This window comes from Bufo gargarizans, chromosome 2 (genome assembly GCF_014858855.1).
Source record: "Bufo gargarizans isolate SCDJY-AF-19 chromosome 2, ASM1485885v1, whole genome shotgun sequence".
Taxonomy (NCBI): domain Eukaryota; kingdom Metazoa; phylum Chordata; class Amphibia; order Anura; family Bufonidae; genus Bufo; species Bufo gargarizans.
Genome location: NC_058081.1, coordinates 671502190 through 671517788, shown reverse-complemented (window position 1 = coordinate 671517788; position 15599 = coordinate 671502190).

Here is a 15599-nt window from a genome sequence, read left to right as displayed (position 1 = left end):
TCATATTGGTGTCCATGAAGGTAAGGACAGTACGTAGAGACGACAGCAAGCTATCAAATGTAGACACTGATATCCGACGGAAGGAAAAAAACTTCTCTAGATGCTGCAGAGGGTATGAAAGTGTCCTTTCCGGTAGCGTTGGGAAACAATGGGATGGACCCAAAATCGCCGCCTTCTACTCAGTTCCTCGTCAAACAAAAGGGAGCGCTGTCTCCATCGCCGAGAAACAAGCCAGTGCAGTACGACTCAGGTGACCAGCATATATACCAGTATCCTGGGTGGAGATATTAAAGTTACACTTTTTTTTTCCTTCCTTTTTTTGGGGCGGTCCGGAAGACAAATGGAAACACACTGGAAACATAGTAACATAGTACATAAGGCCGAAAAAATACATTTGTCCATCCAGTTCGGCCTGTTATCCTGCAAGTTGTTCCAGAGGAAGGCAAAAAAACCTGTGAGGTAGAAGCCAATTTTCCTCACTTTAGGGGAATAAAAAATTCCTTCCCGACTCCATTCAGGCAATCAGATAACTCCCTGGATCAACGACCCCTCTCTAGTAGCTATAGCCTGTAATATTATTACGCTCCAGAAATACATCCAGGCCCCTCTTGAATTCCTTTATTGTACTCACCATCACCACCTCCTCAGGCAGAGAGTTCCATAGTCTCACTGCTCTTACCATAAAGAATCCTCTTCTACAGGTCCTTCTAAAAAAATGTGCATATTGTGATAAAGTTCATTATTTTCTGTAATGTACTGATAAACATAAGACTTTCATATATTTTAGATTCATTACACACAACTGAAGTAGTTCAAGCCTTTTTATTGTTTTAATATTGATGATTTTGGCATACAGCTCATGAAAACCCCAAATTCCTATCTAAAAAAAATTGCATATTTCACCCGACCAACAAAAGAAAAGTGTTTTTAATACAAAAAAAGTCAACCTTTAAATAATTATGTTCAGTTATGCACTCAATACTTGGTCGGGAATCCTTTTGCAGAAATCACTGCTTCAGTGCGGCGTGGCATGGAGGCAATCAGCCTGTGGCACTGCTGAGGTGTTATGGAGGCCCAGGATGCTTCGATAGCGGCCTTAAGCTCATCCAGAGTGTTGGGTCTTACGTCTCTCAACTTTCTCTTCCCAATATCCCACAGATTCTCTATGGGGTTCAGGTCAGGAGAGTTGGCAGGCCAATTGAGCACAGTAATACCATGGTCAGTAAACCATGTACCAGTGGTTTTGGCACTGTGAGCAGGTGCCAGGTCATGCTGAAACATGAAATCTTCATCTCCATAAAGCTTTTCAGCAGATGGAAGCATGAAGTGCTCCAAAATCTCCTGATAGCTAGCTGCATTGACCCTGCCCTTGATAAAACACAGTGGACCAACACCAGCAGCTGACATGGCACCCCAGACCATCACTGACTGTGGGTACTTGACACTGGACTTCAGGCATTTTGGCATTTCCCTCTCCCCAGTCTTCCTCCAGACTCTGGCACCTTGATTTCCGAATGACATGCAAAATTAGCTTTCATCCGAAAAAAGTACTTTGGACCACTGAGCAACAGTCCAGTGCTGCTTCTCTGTAGCCCAGGTCAGGCGCTTCTGCCGCTGTTTCTGGTTCAAAAGTGTCTTGACCTGGGGAATGCGGCACCTGTAGCCCATTTCCTGCACACGCCTGTACACGGTGGCTCTGGATGTTTCTACTCCAGACTCAGTCCACTGCTTCCGCAGGTCCCCCAAGGTCTGGAATCGGTCCTTCTCCACAATCTTCCTCAGGGTCCGGTCACCTCTTCTCGTTGTGCAGCGTTTTCTGCCACACTTTTTCATTCCCACAGACTTCCCACTGAGGTGCCTTGATACAGCACTCTGGGAACAGCCTATTTGTTCAGAAATTTCTTTCCGTGTCTTACCCTCTTGCTTGAGGGTGTCAATGATGGCCTTCTGGACAGCAGTCAGGTCGGCAGTCTTACCCATGATTGCGGTTTTGAGTAATGAACCAGGCTGGGAGTTTTTAAAAGCCTCAGGAATCTTTTGCAGGTGTTTAGAGTTAATTAGTTGATTCAGATGATTAGGTTAATAGCTCGTTTAGAGAACCTTTTCATGATATGCTAATTTTTTTAGATAGGAATTTTGGGTTTTCATGAGCTGTATGCCAAAATCATCAATATTAAAACAATAAAAGGCTTGAACTACTTCAGTTGTGTGTAATGAATCTAAAATATATGAAAGTCTAATGTTTATCAGTACATTACAGAAAATAATGAACTTTATCACAATATGCTAATTTTTTTAGAATCCTCTTCTATGTTTGTGTACAAACCTTCTTTCCTCCAGACGCAGAGGATGTCCCCTCGTCACAGTCACAGTCCTGGGAATGAATAGATGATGGGAGAGATCTCAGTACTGTCCCCTGATATTTATACATAGTAATTAGATCTCCCCTCAGTCGTATTTTTTCTAAAGTGAATAACCCTAATGTTGATAATCTTTCAGGGTACTGTAGTTGCCCCATTCCAGTTATTACTTTAGTTGCCCACCTGTGGACCCTCTCCAGCTCTGCTATGTCTGCCTTGTTCACAGGAGCCCAGAACTGTACACAGTTCTCCATGTGTGGTCTGACTAGCGGTTTGTATAGTGGTAGGACTATGTTCTCATCAACAAAACAAAACAAAAACGGAAACGTATCACGGAACAAAGGAACCCCATTTTGCGGACCTGTCCTCTGCATGAGGCCTATGGTGCGGAAATTCACCTGCTATGTGGAGTTTTAAATCTGCAGCATGTCAATTGTTGTTACATGTTTCTTGTGCATATTTCACTCTTTTCAATGAAATGTACACCAAAATCCGGATAAAAAAGCACACCAAAAATGAGTGTGGATTTATGTGAATTTTTTGTGTGCAGTTTTGCATTTGCATGACTAATTTTCACAGACGGGTATCACTGTAACCAGCAGGATCAATCCCATCAGACAATGTGGCTGTTTAATAGGGTTGCTCCTGCTGAAGGGTATTCTTTAAATGATTGCTTCTAGTCATTCACATTGATTTATACTTCCCTGCCTCTGTAATGATTGATGTGTGAATGGTCCGGAGTAAGAATCACAAAATCAGACAGAACCAGATGATGAGGTTAAGCAAAGTGATGGTAGAAGGCAATGAAGTAGCGGCTTTCCAGACTGCTAATGAATTTCATTTTTCACAATGCCTCGAGCTCAGGCAGCGACGGCCTACACCATTCTTCACTGTTCTGTTGCTGCCAAGCCATGGCTGAATGGCTCACTTTGCTATAGACACCAAAACAATGGAGACCCTCTCCTCACAGATCACTGAGCAAATATCAGACATTCAACAAAGGATGAAGCAACCACAGGCAACCACTAGATGGCAGTAATGTGTCACAATTTTATTCCATGTGTTACAAAGCAAAAAAGGCAGCGGTTTGTTTTCCGCACGGGGGTCTCGGTAGTTTATTAGCTTTGAGACTAAACAGGAGTGAGTGGAAAGTAAAGCTGGAAAAGGGAGATTTTAATATCAAGCAATGCCTACTTCCCTGATTAGTTCCATGAGGTAAGATTTACTTGTGATTACCATATTCTGCTGAGACCAAATGTCCTTTATCCCACTTTACGAGCTTTCAAATGAATTGTTTTATTTCATATTAGATGAGTCTACATGGACTCCGCGCAGGTCTCGTGTAACCATTCTTTTCATTCTTTCCTCCATGTTGGCCAATGGGAAATTCTAAAACATCCTACAAACACAGTTTTTTTAGTGGCATTTTAAGAGTTCCTTGGCATTTTTCTTAGGCTTATTGCATACGAACGTGTGCGCTCCATGGCCGTATTGCGGATCGCATTTGAGGATCCGCAATACGCAGGCACCATTCCGTGCGCATTCCGCATCACGGATGCGGACCCATTCACTTCAATGGATCCGGAGATGCGGAATGGTGCGGAACGGAACCCTACAGAAGCACTCCGGAGTGCTTCCGTGGGGGTTTCGTCCCGTAACTTCAGTTCCATAAAAAGATAGAACATGTCATATCTTTTTGCGGAACGGCCAGATCACGGATCCATTAAAGTAATTGGGTCCACGTTCCGCTGCGGCTGCCCCACGGTGGGTGTTCGTGCTTTGCGGCCCGCAGCACAGCCACGGGGTGCACACGTTCGTGTGCAAGAGGCCTTATCTGTTGGCAATTTTTTTCAGATTGTAGCATGCTCTAAATGTAGTGGTTTTTCCAGGCGTTTTTCCATAGACATTTCCATGGGGGGAAAAAAAAGCATTGAAAAACACAACTAAGGCTAGTTTCACACTAGCGCTTACAGATCAGGAACAGCCTGCCGGAATGCCGTCTGGCCCCATTAAAGGAGTTGAACCCGGACATATCCCCTTCTTCCCCCACTCAGCCCCTCCAATGGTCTCCCTTGACCTGAGGTGTATCGCACAGCATAAGGGCTTTTTTGTTTATATTATTACACTGCTAGGTGGTGTAGAAAAAGCCCTTGCCCTCCGCAATTTAGCGCAGAGCAAAGGAGACCATTGGAGCATGAAGGGCCCCGATGCTCATGTCAGAGTGTACTTTAGTCTCAAATTTGGTTGCAAAGGGGCCGAATCTATGACATTCCTCCGCTCACTTTTCCGAGGTGGCAGGAAAAGGGGGCATGTCGTGGGCGGGGAAGACGGCAGGCGAGACCGTGAATCTCATTTACCATTTTCTATGCCAGTTTATGGCATGGAAAATGGTCTTAAACTAGGCCACCAAGGGAGCTGGCATAGTTTAAACCAGGCATGTCCAAACTGCGGCCCTCCAGCTGTTGCAAAACTACAACTCCCAGCATGCCCTAATAGCTGTAAGCTATTTTGGAACAGCTGGAGGGCCGCAGTTTGGACATGCCTGGTTTAAACCATGTCCCATGGTCGGTGGAACAAAGGCCTGTTAACAAGAAACCAGAACAGCTGCATATTCGACTGAGCATTATAGGCACACTCTGAGAAAACTCATTTAATGGGACAGATTTACTAATGCTATAAATGGTGTAAGCTTAGACCGGCTGTCTAAACCTGCACCAGGTTCATCACAGGGACTCAGGATGGATGATAAATCTGATGCAGGGATAGACACTTTGGTGGTGATTTATTAAGAATGGCGTTTAGACACCGGTCTTAATGCCCCTTGTGCTGGTAGAGGATGCGCATAGAGGCCCCGGCCTCTACATAACCTAGGCGTATCCACTGCCTGTCTAAATCTCTCAGCTCCCTGGCTGGTTAGATTTAGACCATTTCTATGCCTAAAACAGTAAAATAAAGAAAATGATAAATGAGATGGGCCTGCCAGCCCACTCCCTTCCCCGCCTGTGCTATGCCCCTTTTTTTAGACCTGGCGTGAACATGGAAAAGTCGCAGACTGTGATGCAAATAACCTTTGCGACAGATATGCACCAAAAAGTGCCATATATCTGGTAATAAATTACCCCCTTTTGCTTTACTTTGAGACATAGTTTTATGCCATAATTGTGGTGCAAAATGGGGAAGGGCATGGCACAATATTTCACTCTTGGGAGTCATATGAATCCCTACATCAGCAGCTGCAATTCCCATGCCGTGGTCCGGTTTGGGGTGGCCACAACACTACGTTGAGTCCCAGGCAGGGGCGTTGCTAGGGTCTCAAAAGATCCAGGGCACAAGCCCCAATAAATATGTTGCCCCCCCCCCCCTCCCCTGCACTTTGCTATACTTGCTATACAGCAGCACTTACCTGTCACATCCAGGGCCTCCAGGTAACGTCTCCTCTCTGTCATCATCTTCTCTGTAGATCTTCTCTCTCATCATCTTCTCCACTCGGTCTGAACAACTTCTCTCAGCCTCCTCGTCTCTGCAGAGTGTGACACATAGACATCTTAGCTTCCTCACATTCTATCATCATCCCCCAACAACCTGGAGACCCCACAGTGTTATCCTGCTGCTTGCTGTCCCCCCCCCCCCCCCAGGGATGTAGCTATAGGGGGTGCAGAGGTAGCACTCGCTACCGGGCCCAAGAGCCTGAAGGGGCCCCAAGACACTTGTGCCGCATAAGAAGACACACAAAGAAGGGGGGCCCAAGCTAAACTCTTGCACCGGGGCCCATGAGCCTTTAGTTGCACCCCCCAATACCCCCAAATACTATCCTGAAGAAACATTATTGCCCTCCCCATAGTAATAGTACTCCTCATAATCCCACCAATAGTAATTCCCTTCTAGAATGCCCTCATTAGTAACACTGCCCCAACCGTGATAATGCTCCTCAACAATGCCCTTATTATTAGAAGGGCCCTCCCATATTAATAATGCCCTCACAGAGCCCCCTGTAGAAATAAGGCCCCCTATTGTTCCCCTAGTGGTAAAAAAGCTCCCTACAGACCCCTCAGTAGTAATAAAGCCCCTATAGTGCGCTTAGTAGAAATAAGGCGGATCTATAAGACCCTCCTATAGAGCCCTCAGTAGTAATAAGAACGCCTATAATATCCCCTGGATCTGCAGTGCCCCCTACAGTTATAATCCTCCCTCCACCATACAGTCCCATATAAATAACATCACCTCCTCCACAGCCGCCTCCAACGCACAATCCCATGTAAACATCCCCCCTTAAGGCTACTTTCACACTTGTGTTCGTGCAGATCTGTCATGTACTTGTACAGGACGGATCCACACCGATAATACAAACAAATGCATCCGTAAAGGACCGATTCGTTTGTATTAGATTTGAATTTCTAAGTCCCAATATGGATCCGTCCTGACTTACATTGAAAGTCAATGGGGGACGGATCCGTTTACAATTGCACCATTTTGTGTCAATGCAAAGGGATCCGTCCCCATTTACTTACATTGTAAGTCAGGACGGATCCGTTTGGCTCCGGAAGGCCATGCGGACACAAAAACGCTGCTTGCAGCATTTTGGGGTCCGCCTCCAAAACAGAATGGGGGGCCGTACAGAGCCGAACAAATGGATCCACATCCATTCAGAATGCATTGGGGTTAAACTGATGCATTTGGTGCTGCTTGTGAGAGCCTTGAAACGGATCTCACAAGCGGATCCCCAAACGCAAGTGTGAACGTAGCCTAAACATTAAGTCCCATGTACATAAACATCATTCCCTCCCACCATCCATTTTCAACATATAGTCCCATGTAAATAACGTCACTCCCTTTTCCCCAGCCACCTCAAGCACACAGTTCCATGTCAATAACATCCCTCCCTTCAGCCCTAACATACATCCCAGTTAAATAACTACAACTCCCAGGATTGCTCTGCCTCTCCCTTCACTTACCTTTTCTCATGTACAGACATCACCATTAGGCTCCTTCTCCTCTTCACTCCGGTCCAATCCTGCACTGGTCACATGATGGTGACATCATCCAGGTCATCCTATCACAGCCTGTTTTGCTGATCACATGACCTGTGATGTCACCACAGGTCCTTCAACTCTTCCAAGTGTATTAGATTCAATTGTATTACCATTCTGTGTATGGCAATACAGTTGTATCTAGCAGGCAGGCAGGCAGGACATTCGGGGCATGGGACAAAACATCCGGGCCCAGGCCCCGAATGTTTTAACCTAGCGACGCCCCTGGTCCCAGGGACACTGTCGAGGTGTCACCACGTGTTGCTGCTCTGCAAAGGGGATGGTAAGGCATGGTGCACCCTAATGGGAAATAAGTCCAGAGAGTCAGGGTCTGCAGTAACAAGTGTGCTTCTTAACTGGAGGAATTCAGTTTCAAAACAATGCAGGTGAGGCATAGGGCTGGCTTCTCCAGTCTCCTCCCTGGCAGAAGAAGTGTTTGATGCTGAGGAATGGCCTGAGCTAGCTGTCCCTTTGTCTCTCAGAAGGCTGGTACCCTGGTCAAAGGCTGGTGATCCATGGATTGTGGCAGAGTATCCCCATCTCAGCATCTTCTTTTGGTCACTCAGTAGTCTGTTAGAGTCTTTTTTTCCAAGCAGTGTTCCCTGACTTCTGAACACTAGGGGCTCTGGCTCTGACTGCTGTCCTTATATACCATTTCTAGCTAGACTGAAATCTTCTAGTGGGAGTGGTAAAGTGGAGAAACTAAGCACAAACAATTACAAAGTTGCCACTCCCATCAGGCATAGACTTACATTAGAGCTTCAATGATACTCAGTGGCAATGACACAGCAGTTTTTTCAGACATGACAACATAGGTAAAACCCGATGTTCAAAAGGTCAGTCTATCTGGTTTTGGTGGTTAACAAGTCTCTTTTTCCGTCCAAATTATACAACTTCTTTAAACCCTATGGCAGCTGTGGAAAATTACCAGCTTCGCATTCAAAGTCCCAAAAGTCTCTCAGTATTTATTAACCACAGAGCCTTGCAAATATGGTTCAAATTAACAAAATATATATCACAACATATAAAATGCAGTTACACAGTATTAAACATTGCACCTTAACCCTTTCAAGTGAAATAAAGTAAGAGGTTTATAACTTTGCATAGGGGAGATATGCAAATATCCACAAATGTCCAAACGTCAAAGAACCCCAGGTCAATAGCACTACACCCACCCTGTGCCTCATTAAAAAATAATAATAATAATTGCCTGGAGTATTTTATTGTCAGAATAAAACAGGAATGGATTTATACAGAGTTATAAAAAAAAGTATCTTCCAGAGAATACAAAACGTTCTCTAAAAAAATAAGATTTGTCAGGAGAGATGGCATGTCCTCTTTAATTGTTCTCCTACTCTATAAACCGCTTCATTGGGTTGTGTATCACTGATTGTATTATGTCTCACAGGCTGTATATGCTAGAAATAATTAATACTCTTGCCATAGACATAGTTGTTAGGTGTGAGCTGGCTGCACCCCTTTGAGCTGGAAGCTGTAGTATAAAGGAGTGTTTAGCAAGCAGCCAATGTGTGAGCAGCAAAAGTGGCTAGCTGGTGTCTGAGAGAGAAGCATAAGACAGGGTTACAATAGCCCCTGAGTGAAAGAAGCATTACATTTTGTACAAGGTTGAAGGTCATTGCGATATATCAGTGCATTTACTATCTTTTAATCAGCAAGTTTGCCTTTTTTTTTCATTTAACAATGCTCTCCATGTATAAACACATAGAGTGCCACCTTTACACATCTCATAATGTTTCTCCAACCTGGGTAAACACTTTACGAAGCGTTTCCCTCTCTTGTCCGCCATGTACTGCTCGGGTGAGCAGCATCCCTTCGGGACACTTTCAACATTTCCCATAATGTAATATCTCCTGGACCCTGTGTTCCTGAACTACATGAGTTCTTCTTTGAGTCAGACACGTAGAACACATTTTGACCGGTTCTGACCGCCTCCTCCCCTTCTACTATCCAGACAGACGCCTCTGGCAACTACCGCGATGTAGGCAAATGAGGTAGGCTTACTTGTAACTCGGTAGTTTATACACAGGTGCTGAAGGTCATAACAACGTCAGAACAACACAACACATAAAACACAGTGTATCAAAATCTCATCAATTACTGTGGGGTTCTTACTTGCGTGCCCTCAAAGGTGCCCCAACTGCTGCCGCACCCCTTCCTCAGACAGATGACAAGAGGCTACACCAGGGACACAGTATAGGCAAGATTACTCTATTTTCTTACCTCATATCACGGATAGCGATCCCGGTGTCCGTTGGTGCGCCCCTCCTATGTCTGATCTCTGGGGGTACGGGAACAGGGGGGGTCCAACCTTCGAGCCCCACATGTCGAGTGCCAAAATGTTCTGGTTCTGATCAATGGTCAGGTAGGTTGATATACTGCTCTAAATTAGATAAATATGTGTATGCACGGTGAGATAAATATAACTGACACTCTAGATAAGGTCAAAGCATAACTCTAATTTATTAGGTAGGAGCTTCACATTATTTACCCTCCATATTAGTGGGAGGAGTGGGCTCACATGATTGGTCTTTTAGCAAGAAGGAATGTAAACAGGAAATAAGTTAAAGGCATATGTCTGATAGACTTAGAGGAATCCCTGATAGTTTCAAGTCTTTCCTACAAATACAGGGAGTGCATAATTATTAGGCAAGTTGTATTTTTGAGGATTAATTTTATTATTCAACAACAACCATGTTCTCAATGAACCCAAAAAACTCATTAATATCAAAGCTGAATATTTTTGGAAGTAGTTTTTAGTTTGTTTTTAGTTTTAGCTATTTTAGGGGGATATCTGTGTGTGCAGGTGACTATTACTGTACATAATTATTAGGCAACTTAACAAAAAACAAATATATACCCATTTCAATTATTTATTTTTACCAGTGAAACCAATATAACATCTCAACATTCACAAATATACATTTCTGACATTCAAAAACAAAACAAAAACAAATCAGTGACCAATATAGCCACCTTTCTTTGCAAGGACACTCAAAAGCCTGCCATCCATGGATTCTGTCAGTGTTTTGATCTGTTCACCATCAACATTGCGTGCAGCAGCAACCACAGCCTCCCAGACACTGTTCAGAGAGGTGTACTGTTTTCCCTCCTTGTAAATCTCACATTTGATGATGGACCACAGGTTCTCAATGGGGTTCAGATCAGGTGAACAAGGAGGCCATGTCATTAGATTTTCTTCTTTTATACGCTTTCTTGCCAGCCACGCTGTGGAGTACTTGGACGCGTGTGATGGAGCATTGTCCTGCATGAAAATCATGTTTTTCTTACCTTGCAGACTTCTTCCTGTACCACTGCTTGAAGAAGGTGTCTTCCAGAAACTGGCAGTAGGACTGGGAGTTGAGCTTGACTCCATCCTCAACCCAAAAAGGCCCCACAAGCTCATCTTTGATGATACCAGCCCAAACCAGTACTCCACCTCCACCTTGCTGGCGTCTGAGTCGGACTGGAGCTCTCTGCCCTTTACCAATCCAGCCATCTGGCCCATCAAGACTCACTCTCATTTCATCAGTCCATAAAACCTTAGAAAAATCAGTCTTGAGATATTTCTTGGCCCAGTCTTGACGTTTCAGCTTGTGTGTCTTGTTCAGTGGTGGTCGTCTTTCAGCCTTTCTTACCTTGGCCATGTCTCTGAGTATTGCACACCTTGTGCTTTTGGGCACTCCAGTGATGTTGCAGCTCTGAAATATGGCCAAACTGGTGGCAAGTGGCATCTTGGCAGCTGCACGCTTGACTTTTCTCAGTTCATGGGCAGTTATTTTGCGCCTTGGTTTTTCCACACGCTTCTTGCGACCCTGTTGACTATTTTGAATGAAACGCTTGATTGTTCGATGATCACGCTTCAGAAGCTTTGCAATTTTAAGAGTGCTGCATCCCTCTGCAAGATATCTCACTATTTTTGACTTTTCTGAGCCTGTCAAGTCCTTCTTTTGACCCATTTTGCCAAAGGAAAGGAAGTTGCCTAATAATTATGCACACCTGATATAGGGTGTTGATGTCATTAGACCACACCCCTTCTCATTACAGAGATGCACATCACCTAATATGCTTAATTGGTAGTAGGCTTTCGAGCCTATACAGCTTGGAGTAAGACAACATGCATAAAGAGGATGATGTGGTCAAAATACTCATTTGCCTAATAATTCTGCACGTAGTGTAGTTTCAATAATAGAATGCATACTGGGGGTTGTCTCTCGGACAGACACCATTTTGTTAGTGACAAGCAAGTGTCCATTATATTCCATAACAGTAACACATGTATTGATGCTGTAGATTTCACGGTGTGTGGATGGGGAGAAGCTTCAGGCATGCTGCCATACTACTCAGATCTGTTAAAAGACTACGCTCCACAATTGGACATTGTGAGGGAGAATTTGCTCCCCTTGACTAAATTAGGAAAGTTTATTGGATTAACTGGAAAGAAACTCAGAGAGGTATCCATTGTATGGCCTATCTCCCTATATACAACTTCGAGAAACGCAGTGCATGTATTCTGTAGAGACTGAACTTACTTTGCAAGTGCCTGTGTGTTTCATCCACCTAAATTGCTTCAGTTAAGTATAATGGACTGGTTACCCCTAGATCTGGCCTAATCATTGCCTTGCACTACCACTCTGCACTGATGCATCATTAATCCTCCCCGATACTCCAAGGGATCTGTGCCTTGCACCCAAAAGCCCACCAACACTAGGGTAACTCAACTGCCACCAGGAGACCACAAATAAGGGTGTGCCCTGAGGGGAAGAAAAATGCATCCCTACCATAACTCTATGGCCCAGGGAATACCAGGGTGAGAGCTGCTACCACAAATACTACTCTTCCTATCCTCGTCACCACCACCACTCCTGTCCTCCATTCTCTTCCCTCCCAGGATCACTGCACATAATCATGTCTCCTTGTGTGCACTATATATAGTATGTATAGTCAAGGATCAGATCCTGAGTTACTAAATTTGGAAAACCTTTCCTAGTCTGAAATCGTGATCTTGGCTGTGGGTATGTGGTATAAGCTGGGCATGTGCATGGAGACTTTCAGACTTGTAGCACAGTGCTTGTAATATAGCGGATCACAGGTCATCAATCCTCACCCCTATTTATGCTTATAATTTATTACCATCTCATAGATACACACCCACAGGTAAAGGATACAAATTTGCAACTTATTTTCCTCTGTGGCATTGGGAGTAATATTTCAGCATGGTTTAAACAGATTTGGAGCTTCATTAATCAAGTAATGTCATCACGAGAGCTACATCAATGGAGGATAAACAGGGCAATAACGCCTACACCTTCTATATCACAGTCCACCAGTGCCAGGACACTTTCCATAATTTTGCAAGAGGGAATTTCAGTCATCTAACCATTAAAAGATGAATAAAATCCACTGCCTGGCAGCTTTTCAGCAAACTCAGATACAAATAGAAATAGGGGGTCATTTATTGAAGGGGTTGTCTGGGTTCAGAGACATATCCCTATTTTCACCCAGGCAAACCCCCTGATATGAGCATCGGAGCATTTCATGCTCCAATGCTCTCCCTTGCCCTGAGCTGTATCGGGAAGGGCAAGGGCTGTTTACAGTGCTAGGCGGAGGCTTCTGCCTACCAGTGTTTTGCCGGTGACGTCACCAGCACTGATGGGCGTGTTCGTCACCGGATCTCCAAAAAAAGCTAAATTGCACAGGGGAAAGGAGAGCTTTGGAGCATGAAATGCTCGAATACTTATATCAGGGGGGCTGCCTGGGTGAAAATGGGGATATGTCCGGGTTCAGGGCGGAACCCGGACATATCCCCATTTTTAACATCAGTCTTGGGGCTCATTCAAAGAAAAGTATAGCCGTCATGCCCTTGTTGCGGACTGCAAATAGTGGTCCACAATACACGGGCACTGGCCATGTGAACTCCATGCTGGGCTGCAGACCCATTTACTTCTATGGTTCTGCAAGGGCTTCCGAGTGTTACCGTGGGCTTCCGATTCGTGCCTCCACTCTGCAAAAAAATGGACTTGTCCTATCTTTTTCCTTATCATGGACCCATTCAAGTCCATAGAGTTCATATGCCAGGTGCCCATATATTGCATACCTACTGTTTGCAGGAATATGGTTGTGTGAATGATACCTTAATCTGTGGCCCTCTTTCTTCAGATGCACATGCCTATTTTGGTGCATAGTGGTCTGTCCTTTTGCCAGAACTGAAATGTATGCCAGCTAGGAGCTGGTGAATGTTTCAGGTATAATTTATGCTACTTAGTTTCTGGTGTACATTTTAATAAAGGTATCAGGCTGCCATACACTGCAAAAATGATATATATTCTAAATTGCCGAAGTAACAGTGCCACAAAATGCCACCAAAAGTGCTCAACTAATACCTACAATCAGTGACCAACTTAAAATACAATATTACATAACATAATACAAGCAATGGAGGTTTAAAATAATATTAAGATTTATGGTCGTTAAAAGCCTTGGAGGCCAGGCCCTCTGTGACAATTGCTTCAGCCGAGGTGGCTTATGCACCATGTAAAGTCAAACTGTTTGCACACCACATAGGCCAGCCTTACTCAAGTGCAGCGATTCCCAGAGGAGCCGGAGCAGAGGATAGGAGTGTTGGTGGCCCTGATGATGATGTGTCACAGTGTACTCCCTCAGGCCATGTCAGGGTAGTGAAAAAGGGGCATTCTGTATGCAACGTGCCAGCCTGCAGGGGTAGAACACGTGAGGTGCACGTTGGGCCGGAATGTACACACAGTTCATCGGTTACTCACAGTTTAGCAGACGCCTCCCTGGGCCAGCAGTGCAGTGAAGGGGAGAACAGCACTGGATTCTCCGGGGCACACTCTATTACAGGGGACAGCGGCCAGGTGGTGATTGAGGTGCCCTTGATGGTGAGTGGATGCTGAGTGCTTGTGCGGCAGGGCCCCTGACTTAGGTATTGTCGAGACGCCAGCACCTTGATGGTGCAAAATGTTGAGAGTGGTAGTGGTATGAAGAGGAATGAGGCAGGTTTAAATCCAACTGAGAACTTTACTATAACCAGGTTCTTGATAACAGTTTACATCCAGTAATAAAGCAGGCTCTGGTATACATGCAAGTTGGATGTAATGAATCCCAGTAACAGGCTGTGCTGGTAGTGATGTGTCAGGCTATAGTAGGTAGTTGTGTACTCACTGATATTCAGCTCTTTGCCTGGTTCTGTTTCTACAGCTCTTTAATGGTGAGGCTTCCAGAATCTAATAAGTCCTTTACCTTGAATCCAAAGGTCCTTAAAGCCTGAATAAATGGCTGTTGTCCTTTGTGTCTTTATCCTCTCTGTTTCCCTTGAACTGACTTGCATTAAACACAGCCAGCAGCTGCGCTCTCACTCCTTCCTCCCACTTCTCCTTCTCTCAACTGACTAACTAGGCCTGAACTGAGGTATATAGATATACTAGTGCTATCCCCATCTAGTGGTGGAATGTATGTAGTGCACCTGACAGCCTGGTAAAAGGGATTTCACATGATAATACAATGCAACATGATATTACAAATGACAAAAACAAGCTTTTGCAGTGCCCACATAAGCTAGTGGGACGCTGCCTCTATTCTCTCGGGAGACTCTCTGTAACTGGGGGTCTCCCTACGTATGTGAGGGAGAGATACACAAACTGGGAATGAACAAACAAACAATAAAAATAGTCGTACAGTACCAGGGTCAAAAGCCAGTCGGTCAACGAAGTGCGACGAATGTCAGAAGCAAAAGAGAAAGCCAGAGACTCTAGAAGTAAAAAAAAACAGCATTGCAATATAAGACCAAATCACCAGAAGCCAGAAAACAGAGTCACAATACCAGTTCCAGAAGTCCATACCCAAATTAAACGCAATACCACAAGAGAAGAGCAGGGGTAGCCAGAGGAACAGAAATTTATACTAAGCAGGGACATCCTCACACCTCGCTGGTGTCCCTGAACTCCAGGTAACGCTGCCACCTGTGCGCCCTAACGCTCGGAAGCTCAGGCACACTTCCTCATTGGCAAACAGCAGTCACCTGGGAACTATGGTGCTTGCTCCACTTCAGAGCAGGCGCCATCTTTGTGACAGGCTGTCCTCAGCAGTCACATGCTATTCATTCACATGGGACCACTCAGGTTAGTGATGGGCTGAAGCGTTTACATGAAACAGAGATGATAGGAGTGGTTCCACT